The following is a 12,150-nucleotide window of genomic DNA, read 5'->3' as shown; positions in this document are numbered from 1 at the left end:
CACAAAGACAGACTTGATATTCTGAATGGGAGTTAAGTGGCTGAGCAGACATGTCTGGCCTGGCTGACACCTCTTTATCCGGCCTTTCATACATCATATTTTCACAGGATTATGCTTTTGGTGTGTGTTACTGTGTTAAGCTGGGTGCAGCCACCATGTGCAGCCACCATGGGGACGAGACTGAAGCTTCATATCGAAGGCCAATCAAACTCAAATATCAAATTTCAAGACGATCTGATTCAGTTTGATTCTGGAATGATTTAGTACCAGATTGATCATTCGAATGAACATTAATTTATTAATAAACACATCTCCCAGTGCTTATTTATAACTACCTGCTATTTTTAAATTTCGAAAATATATTTTAAATTCTAACAATTCTCCCAAATTTTTTTTTTGACACAGGCTCGTAGCTTCATCCTTACTTCTTGGCTTTTTATGTCTAACAAATTTAATTGGCCAGGCACGTGACATACATAGGTGGAATGGAAGGTTTTATATAATGCTTGATTGCTTAGCCTTAATGAAAAAGGCTGTAAGAGGATGTTTTTCTGTGCTGCTCAGTTGGACTATGCTTGCCGAGTACAGCAGGCCACTCTTTCTTTACCACAGGATTATACTGACAGGTTTTGAATATTAGTCAATTGAGGAATCAAAGAATAAGACTAAAAAAAGAAGAAGAATGATGAAGTCGGTGAGTCTTCAAGTTTTTACAGTTTTACTATTTTTTGTACTGTAAACAAACCAATTCTTGAATAGAACATTTAGGAATGTCAAAAAAGCACATTATAACGTCTTAGCTGTAACATTGTGCAAGCATTGGGATAAAATTCCATACTTTTTTTATGTGTGTGTAATATCTTGTATGTAATAAGTAACAAGACTTGGCTGTTGATCTGCCTGTAAAGAATAACATGCAGTTTTTGGATCTGCCATGTTATTACCATTATATAATCAGGTAATTACCATTATTTTACCAAATAATTCCATCTTTAATTTCACCCGTTATTTTATTTTTCCTCCAGTTGTTGCAAGTTTTTCCCATCATACTGCTTCATATTTTGCCTTCAGTCAGAAAAGTCCTCTAAGATTAATCTCCAAGCCAGTGATCCCTGCCCCCAACCCCAAAAAAGATGCAGTGCTCCCTCTTCACCAGACCCATCCACACCCGCACAGACAGACGTGTTTACGCAGCTGGGTCTGCTCTTTTCCGCAGAAGCCTCCCTGTGTCAGAACTCCCATAAACAGCCTGATGAAATACAGTGTTACGAAGTTACACGACACAGATGCTGCTACTTTAGAACTAAATGGTACCAACTAGAACAAGTAAGATAAGGCTAAGGCCTGCTGCCTATTGACCATATGAGTGGTTATTCATTGATGTCATACATAGGATCAGTCTGATTTGACTGCTGTGCACTGGAAGTAGTGTTGTTTTCCGAGGCACTGTGTGGACTGTGGAGGTGGAGTATATTTCAGAGTGTATCTGTTTATAACCAGAACTGCTGAACCAGTTTGATTTATGTGTCAATATTCCAGTTTGGCTCTCTGATACTATCTCGTGGTTAAGATATTTTGCTCTAGTTTCAGTGATATATTCTCAACAGTTGAAAGGCTAACGATCCATAGACACCATAGACACAACCATGGTGAATGTATAGAAATACACTATATGTCCAAAAGACTGTAGACATCTGCTCATCCAGAGTTTCTTCATAAATACAACAGCACTAATAGGAAGTTTGTCCACATTTGCTACAAAAACACCCTTTACTTTGTGGATTTGATTGTATTCACCCACATGAGCATTAGTATGGTTAAATACTTTTGTTGGATGCTTAGATTCGGATCACATGGAGCTCCATCACACCAGAGAATGTAGTGTAACTACTCCTCAGTCCAACGCTGGGTTTCAAAGAGTGTCTCAAGAGTGCTTTCCTAGATTACAGCTTCTGGGACAATACATTCATTGAATGCATCGTTTCTTCTCTAACACTTGGCTGTGCGCTCCCTCCCTTTCCCTAATGACAGTGCCCAAGCTGTCAGGTAAGGACTCTCTTCACCTGTCTCTTGACTTCTTCCAGTCCCTTTCATCCCACTAACGTTTTGCTTCTTGTCCAAGCAGAACACAAATTAGTACTTTAGGATTCCAGGATGACCACTGTAGGGTGCATAGGCCGATCTGTGTGTGACATGTTCAACAGACCTGGTGCAACATTAGGACACTTTGGCCAACCAGCAGAATCACCAGACCTCAATCCTAATTCTTCATTTAGTAGAGCAGGTGAAAGGCTGAAGCAGGAACACATGAAGTCTAGCTGCAATGTAAACTCCTGAAGAGGTGAACAAAGAACACAGTAGATATTAAAAGATATAGCCTTGAAAAATAGAACTGTAGCAAAACAAAAAAAAACTGTTTCTACTTGAATTAATGTAGTTATCTTAGACATTGCAGTGTGTTATAGTATGAATTATGAATTTGTATTAAAACCTGTGTGACCTTTTTATAAAGCATGCATACATTTCTTTTTATAAAAAAATGCCATAATCATAAACAAGTTACATTTCCAGTATTTTAGGAAAACCTTTGTTACTGAGCTTCTGTCACTCAGTATGTGTCATGGCGTGCTAGGCCAGATGTGATGAGATGAACACTCGCAGAGATGGAGATCTAAGCAAGAGACGAACACAAACACCAAAGGAACGAAAAACATGAGCAGCAATGACAGGGGAAAAACATGAACAAAACCGAAACGTGACAACACAAAGGACGAACATAACAGACCTGGGACTGGGAGGAGTTGGGAGCTGAGCGGGCACTCCAGCGGCGCTCAGTACATAGACAAGGAGAGCTGGGGAACCAGCAGCTAGACAAAACGGCAAGGCTGACCCAACCTGAAATGGCAGCGTTCTGCTGCAAGCATGGGTCGCCTTGCTGGACGTGGGTAGCCAGAGAATCAGTGAGCACAGTTAGCAGGCGCTCTTATCCAGAGCGACTTACAAAGTGCTTTGCTATTTACCCAAGAAAAACCTTAGCTAGTTAGAATAGACCAATAATTCAAAGGATACCTCTAAGCTTAGACATTGCTAAACACAAGACAATAAGGTGACCATAGTACTCTAATCGTCCAAGTCTTCAGTCTGCGTTTGAAGACAGTGAGCGACTCCGCCGTTCGGACACCCAGGGGAAGCTCGTTCCACCACTTTGGTGCCAGGACAGAAAAAAGCCTGGACGCTTGTCTTCCGCAGATTTTGAGGTCGTACTTGAAGCTCGAAGGGCTCTAGGTGCGGATCGGCTTTTGACCATTGCCATCAAGTATGGAGGGGCTGGTCCGTTCTTGGCTTTGTAGGCCAGCGTCAGGGTTTTGAATCTGATGCGGGAAGCAGCTACAGGAAGCCAGTGAAGAGAACGCAGCAGTGGAGTGACGTGGCTGAATTTAGGGACATTGAAGATGACCCGTGCCGCTGCATTCTGGATGAGTTGCAGGGGCCTGATGGTGTGCAGAGGAAGACCAGCCAGAAGAGAGTTGCAGTAATCAAGTCTGGAAGTGACGAGAGACTGAACAAGCACCTGGGCGGCCTCTCTAGAGAGGAAGGGTCGAATTCTCCGGATGTTGTACAGGAGACCTGATGACCTGCTCCTGAACGCGGATACCGAGCCAAAGCTGACCGTAACACACCTCTAGTTGTAAGGGGAAACTCTCGAGAGACCTCAGGGTTCCAAACGATACAATTCTCCCCCCTGAACCATTGTTGAGTTGAGTACCCCCAGTCCCAGGTGAAGCACATGAACTTAACGAACATGAATCGACACACTGAATCAAACACCTGAACGAAAACGACGGAACCAAACCACACATGAACACAAACGAGGGAAAGTCCCTATTTGGGCCTGTGGGCGGTGGCTTGGAATCATCACGGAAAATCTGTATTTAGGGGCGAGTTTAATGAAAGGTGCAGTTCAGTTGGTTTGTTTCAGTTTAGAAGTGTAATTATGGACTTATAGACAGGACTGACACTGAAGAATTGATGCTTGCGAAAGCTGTATGTGCGCAACTGTACACCCGTGTCAGTAATGTGTCCACTGTAAAGTAACTGAATTCCGAAGGCTTGTCTTAATACTTTTGGGCTTAAAGTGTATGTGCATACATCACAATACATAATACTCTGACTCTCCTATTAAACGGTTATACGACATACTCTTGAATAATGCAGTAACAGTGTCCCCACAAAAACACATATTTTAAAGAGTTCTGCGAGTCCTGTGTCTCCTTAGACACTAGCATAACTTTGAGCCTCTCCCTTATTGTGGCTTGACCTCAAAGTCTGAGTCCCTACCCGAAATGGCCCAGTCCCAACCACGATGGCTGAAACATGTTGTTCATTCTTGTGTGTGTGTGCAGCGTTTGGCAGTTGCACTGTTTTGACTCTGAGATGCCTTGATTGCATGAATCTCATTTCTGTAACCATCCAAACATACTTCCAGTTATTACCACAAAGCCACTTGGAATATGATTTTATTACTGTCAGGATCATGATGATAACTGTGAAACCTCAGCCTCATATGAAGAGTTTCAAAAGATACGCTGGAGTAAAGCTGATGCAGAGCTGTAAATGGAGTGTGAAGAGGTTGTTTATTTCTAATTTATCACTGCGCTAAGTGCACAAACCTAAGCATTTATCAGTGCAGTAAGGAATTTCAGCAATAGCACAGCACATGTACTGGGAATGAGAATATATAAAATATCCATACAACCCTCCTAATTACTGAATTCAGCTACGTGTAACCCACCGCTGACACAGGCATTGAATGAGGCACCCAACAAAACCCAATGCCAAGCGTTCTCTTAACTGGCGTCCTGTAGCTGCGTCCTGCATCTGATTTGAGACCCTGACGCTGGCCTACAAAGTCAAGAATAACCAGCCCCTTCGTACTTCATGGCAAAGGTCAAAAGCACACCAGAACTAAAAGCCCTTCGAGCTTCACGTATGGCTCGGCTTGACCCACCATCCTTTAAGATCCATGGAAGACAAGCGTCCAGGCGTTTTTTCTGTCCTGGCACTGAAGTGGAGGAACGAACTTCCCCTGAGTGTCCGAACAGCAGAGTCGCTTGAGTTACTTGGGCGAAGTGTAATGTTTAGTAGTGTCTTAGCTTAGAGGTATCTTTTGGATTCTAGTCTATACAAACAGAGTAGAGTAAACAGTAAAGCACTGGAGAAGAGCATCTGCTCAATGCCTTAAATGCGAAAACCCCCAACATTAGGAGATGGAGCAGTGGAACTGTGTTCTCTGGAGGGGTGAAGCCCCATTCAAGAGTTAAGAATCACAAGGTTTTTATTGTCATTCCATCTAAGTGCAAGTACATAGTGGAGCGAAAACAGATTCCTCCAGGACCATCATGGCGCAACATGGAACAGAAACTATACAGTACAGATTCATCCACTGCAAACATAAATGTGCAACATGGATCCAGAACAACACAATAAATGCCATAAATACAACAGACATTAGACACAGTACACAGACAGGACAGGGCAGCTCTTACACAGCACTCAGTAGTGAATGTGTGTGGTGGGGTGTGGGGGTATGTAACGCTATATGACATATAGCTATACGCAGTCAGCCTATAGCATAGGTGAACACAACAGTTACTGAGGTAGTAGAGAACAGTTCTAATGTGTACAGTATTAGCAGCAAGTATCCGAGTAGCATCAATAAAGATGTATATGTGAGTGTGTAGTGGGGTGTGTGGAAGTATGCTAACTCAATACCTCTGGAATGAGTTAGAGTAGCATTTACCTCACTAATACTCTTGTGGTTGAATGCAATCAAATGCTCACAGTAATGTTCAAACATCTACATAATCTCTACTTTTCTTTTGTATGGCAAGTGAATCAGTTCAGCCTTCCTTCGTCTTAACCTGAGATGCTTTTGCGGAACTGTATCACGCCTAACAGTGAACATGTGTGTGTGGGGGGGGGGTTGGGAATGTGTAAAGGCTACCAGGTTTACAGCTTAGTAAACAAATGAGCAGTGACTTAAGGCTATCTGATAGAAGCTGGTTGTGTTGGCGTGGGTTGCCAGAGTGGAGTGTTTTCCTCTTGGGATGCCCAGCTCAGTGGGATGGAGACGGAAGAGAACAAAGGGGCAGATATAGGCCACACAGTTCCCACACAACGATGTAAGTAGACAGAGACATGAAGCGAAAGGCCCACTGGGACTCGTACAAGAACCTTTAATGATTAACAGTAATGTACAGTCATCTACAGATCTGTTCTTTATTACCCACAGTGCGTTTTTTAAAACTTAGATGGAATGGCTCTCTATTTTGGTGGTCATTTGGTGACTGGTAATTGAACTTGTAGTGTGGTGTGGCGTCAGCCTAACACATTTCTGTGTGTAATAAATATTCTTTCAAATAATGTAAGGAATATTAATATTTATAAAAGTTTGTGACATAAAACGAACAGTGTTTCCAGTGCAGCATTTCTATGTTGTCTGATCCAGGCAGACAGGCTTTCGGCCTAAATAGAAAAAAGTAAATACTTGCATTAGAATAAATGTGATTAGTGAAGAGGCTGTGTTGATATATTGATAAAGTACAACAGCACAAATATCAGTGGGATAATTCAACAATGATGGATTTACTGGTCAATGTAGACCAAACAAAATCAAACAATATCAAATAAAAATTGTACCAACAAAAATGACTGTATTTAATTGTTGCATTATCTACTAATACTAATATAGAAAGGTGTATGTGCTGGAAACAATGTTTGTTTATATATATATATATATATATACACACACACACATATAATGACTTCTACTGACAAGAAATGTAGTCTGTTAAAAAAAAGAACTGTTCTGGACTTAACTCATCTGGACATATGGACATCATGCTAGCTGTTCCCTACACTATAGTTTAGCCTGGCTAGTTCTCACTGTCAGCTGGTTATATGCTTTTAAACAGTGCATTATTTAAGCCAACAAGAGGGTGATTAAAATATAGGTGGCCTATATAAAATATCTGGTGGCCTGTGCACACAACTCTGACGATTTGTCTGACTGCTATAAACATTCACCAAAACATGCCAACAAAATGAAGTAACCTAAAGTAACCCTCCTCCAGCAACCACAGGTTCATTTTCCTGGGCCGCTGTCTCCAGTGTGAATGTCCTCTGTCCAGCACTGTTTACATTCAATTAGCCAGGGACAAGTGAGCTTTGTGCCTGTAGTGCTAATGACCAGCCCAGTGTCACACTGACCACAGTGTGTTACCCAGTGTGCACACATGCAGCAGACCAGAGTGCTCAAGACCCCAGCCTTCGCTCTTCCAGCTCAGATCAAAGGCCTAGATCATCTCTGAGCATGTGTGTCGCATTCTTGACCTGAATTTCAGTGGAAATCAAAAGAAACGGGCTAGAGGGACAGAAAGGAATTATGGGATGACAGTTTCGAAATGTTGACAGGACTGAAGTTGTTTGTCAACAACTTGTGTATGTGACCTACTTCTGATGTCAAAAACTGCAAAATGTATAATATTATGATTTTTTGCTATTGAATTTGTATCAATACATGGGTGTATATTGCTAATGAATACACTGCTGATGTAAAGCAACTCCTGATCCTGTATTTGGAAAAGGTACACAAGTAATACATGTATTAAATAAAGTAAATAGCTATAATAAATGAATAACTACTCACAAATAATATCAATAAATAACACATTCATTAATAAATAATAAACACCCACATATTACTTTAGTTTGAGGCCAACTTCTCTGTATTTTCTAATGCAAAGATACAAAAAAACAAGAGCCTCTGTCCTATATCTTAATATCTTAACTGACTAGGTTCATTTTCAACAATATTAATATTACATACAATAATATTGTGTGGGTATTAACGGAATACATGTGTAAAACAGAATAATCAAAAACAGTCGCTAATAATTAAGTATGGTTACAGGCAGGATTACATTACAGCCTAAACAGGATCACTACTCTATTTTGTGAGAAGCGGCTGTTGATGTTTGTTGTGACTTTTCATTTGTTTTATAATGACACACATGGAGCTAGTTGAGTGGAACAGTGCCTCCGGTGAGGAATCTGGTGCTTGCATTCTCTGGTGCTGTAAAAATACATTCACTAATGGAAATTTCAAAAGAAATTCATATTTAAAACTCTGTAATGCTCATATTTAAAACTCTGTCCCCCAGCAGTAAATATTCTACCAGCATCAAAAGACTCAAACATTTGAAGGTAAGAAAAACACTGTTGAATCGCTGTAGATGAGCAAGGAGTGCTGTACAGTTAGCTGACTGCTGGACGCTGCTGCGTTGTCAAAACCCTTCTTTCTGTCACAACAGACCTGTAAGATAAATCTTATACATCCTCACTGGCAAAGAGAAATCTTTTAGTTTCTGGCATGATCTGAAAAAGGCAGCTGTCCTTTACACTGTCCTGCCAGCAAAACCAGCATACACCAGCAAACCAGACCAGCACCAGGTTAAAACCAGCTTAAACCAGTTTAGACCACTTTAGATGAACATGGAATTCATGCTGTTTCAGCCAGATTTCATGATTAATAGACCAATATAAATCATCAGTAAAACCATTCTAATCTTTTTACATTAATTCCCTTGCCTTTGAACTGCCCATTTTAGATATAATGCTTGATTCCAGCAGCAATGGTACATATAATGTAGTAGACAGGGGATTTGTTTATGAGGATGAGAAGGTGGACATGAGATGGTTTGGTATTTGGTGTAGAAACACAGGACGGTTTGAAATGGCTTTATACGTTAGGGTTTTTTTGTCTTAATTTACATAGCTGGCTTTGAAAAGACAAGTAATCCAAAAGTAACAGAAAGTAATCAGATTATGTTAAAAAAAAAAAACACACGTTGTATCCCCTTGTTGTAAGATCAGCCCTCAACATTCTCAGATCTTTAAACAACCTTTGGGCCAAAGAGTCTCAATATGGGTTTCTTTCAAACTATTAAAAAAAATGAAGGAAAACGTATTTTTTTTTCAGATCCATCACTAACTTACCATCATCAAAAGTGCACTTAAACACCTGTGGATTAACGTGATGGCAAATAAAGTGCTGTCCACCACCACTGTAAAGAAATCTATACGTTTCTCTGCAATGAATCATTTAATATTAAATCCCTTCAACTGACTGCTGAATTATTAAAAAATATAAAAATATGAAAAAAATATGGAATTTATATATATTCTTTATGTGCCGTGTTATGTTCAGGTCCCAGGGTTTTAACCTGCCACCTTCCAGTTGCTGGCTTACATCTCTTGCCACTACACAACTGGACACTTTGAGAAACATGAAGCTGATTGTTAAAGCAAAATAGAGCTAAAGTATTTCTTAGACATTTTTAAAGAGTGTTCTGAAACTTTTGACTGGTAGTGTATATTTACAAACACTTAAGAGTGTGGAGATAAACAGTCAACAACTAAGTTATGCAGTCTCAGAGACTTTTCCCCCTGTGAGGTTGGAAAGGGAAGTCACTTGTCTTCACTAATGTTGCTCTGAGAGGCCCATAAATGTGCTACCAGCAAAGAGAGGGAGCGACTAAATAAAAACACTCGCTCTCCCAGAGAGAAGAGGAAAGAACAAACGTTCTAGCTTTCTCCTCATGCTTCCACCATTCAGTTCCCGAATCAGAACTTCAGCTAAACTTTCCAATGTGACAGTGAGCGCTACTGCGAGTAAAAAAGACGTGAAAGAGGAGATTAGAGAGCACTTTAACATCCTTCACCGAGAGCATATCTATTCATCCCAGAGCTCACAAACACACTCCCTGCACACTCAGTAGCTTCAGTAGCTCCACCACAATGCTCTTGAGACAGAATTCCATGGGATTTTCTGAGCAGGGAATCTGTTTTTTGTTCTTGCCACAAGCTGGCCTTTGACCCAGATGCATAGTTCCCAAAGCCAACACAAGGAAACAACAGAAGCTGAAGCTGCAGGCACTGGTGACCAAAGCTGATGCTGTGTGATCAGTGTAGGATTTGTGAGAAAGCATTGGTTCAAAGCTTACCCTCACTCTCAATTACCAACGGAGGCCATCTAGCCACGCTTTCCAGGAAAGGCCAAGCAGTTTCTAGGAAATACCTGAAGAAAACAAATGATGAGAAGATCAAAGCTTTTAATAATAAAAAATCCAGAAACTTTATTGTTTAATAAAATAATACCCAGAATGCCATCCACATTTCAAAAGTTGCAGTGAAAAAAAATCATAATCTACATGTTTGAGCAATTACTGAATATAAAATAGGTTATTATACTGCATGTTATGTTGATGCTGTATAGATACTCATGCAATGTAGCTTATTATTACTACAACAGATTCCACTAACTGTAACTTCACCCCTAAAACAGGTCGCTAACAATTTGACCATCTGTTGATAATCTATATGAGCCTGACCATATTTGTTTACAGACAGGTAAAATTACGCTAATACTCACATTCCAGGCATCCGTTCAACATCTGAGATAGAACTATCTAGAAATATCCTCCCAGATGACTAAAAGCAGCTACTACCTCCCCCCCCCCAACCTGGTCTCCAATCACTTCCAGATGACTCCAGCCTGACCTTGCAAGACGAATTAAATCAGATACGTACGTTTATTTTTATGATTGTTGTGATACCGAGGAGCTATTTCCTGGGAGGCGAGCTGTCTGGCAGGATGATGTTTGTGTGGGAAGAGAAGGCGGCCATTTTCCAGATGGATGGAGGCTCCCTGGATGGGTTAGGGTAGAGACAGGTGGGGGGAGGCTCAGTACACTGAAAGTTGAAGACTAGATGACAGTAGAGCTTTGTCCCACACAGCAAGTGATTCAGACTCAAACCACACCTGTGCAGTTCATCATCCACAACGGCAAAGTCTATAAGTGATGATGTGGATCTGGGGATTCAAATGACTGCTCAAAAATAAAGTCCGAATTTTCCTTATACGCTAAAGTGTAGTTATTAAGTACAGCAAACCATTTTTATAAGATTGCCCAATATTTTTATGTGGTGCATTGGTGGCTCAGCGGGTAGAGCTCCGGGCTATTAATGACAGGGTTGTCGGTTCGACACCCGGGCTCAGCAAGCTGCCACTGTTGGGCCCTTGAGCAAGGCCTTTCACCCTCTCTGCTCCCCAGGCACTGGAGTGTGCTCACTGCCCTTGTGCTCACTGCCCTTAGTTCACTGTGTGTGTGTTTTCCACACCAAATGCAGAGCCCCCTTTTTTTGTACATAATACAGTAGCAAATGCTTGCACCTTTTTAGGAGGGGACAAACAAGACTACAGTTGCCATAGAAATATTTCTGAACCACTACAGCTCCCACAATAGCATGCAAATCCATCGATTTACAGCTTACGATTTCTGGGTGTTATGTGTGCTTGTGAAATTATGATATTACCACTGTATTTAGGCTCGGAACATACTTACACCACTTTCGGGAGATATGGTGTGGTGAAAGGTTAAGCTGAGACTAACTTTATGCAAATTAATCCAGCCAACGCGATGTGTATATCTAATCAGAAGGTAGTTGGTGTTGGGGGGGATAAGTGTCCACAATGCAACCTATAGAATAGTTGTTCCGTATTTAATCATTCTGGTAAATGTGATTTTTTTTTAGCCCTAAATAATCGACACAGTGCTGATTTATTAATACATATTTCATTGATATTTTTTCAAGGAACAGTGAGATGAGCTGTCCTCGTCTGTATATCATAATGAATGAATAAAAAAACAGAAGTGTTTAAAAGAGCGTTACCTATATCTTTCTGTCCTTCTGGTGCCTGGTGCGCAGAAAGCGGGAGATGAAGGAGGAGGTGGCCACATTTCTTCCAGTAGAAGCTAAAGGCCAGTCTCTGAAACATAACTCTTAGAAAGTGCTTGTTTTTAAGCAAATGTCTGGGTTCACAAATGACACTTCGGGAACACTGCTATAGATTTAGTGTAGGGACGGTGCCTCTTGTGTACAGAAGCAATGTCACTAAACAGTAATTCTTCAGATGTGAACTGGTATCTCCTGGATTACAGAATGCTTCCAATATTTTCCCCTTCTCACAGATCTCAGGGCCTTTGGTTCAGCTTCTTGTCAACCACAGTTTGTAGATTCGTTGGGGCA

Source organism: Salminus brasiliensis, chromosome 7 (assembly GCF_030463535.1).
Source record: "Salminus brasiliensis chromosome 7, fSalBra1.hap2, whole genome shotgun sequence".
Lineage (NCBI taxonomy): Eukaryota > Metazoa > Chordata > Actinopteri > Characiformes > Bryconidae > Salminus > Salminus brasiliensis.
The sequence above is the reverse complement of the archived record's forward strand: the minus strand, read 5'-3'. Positions refer to the sequence as shown.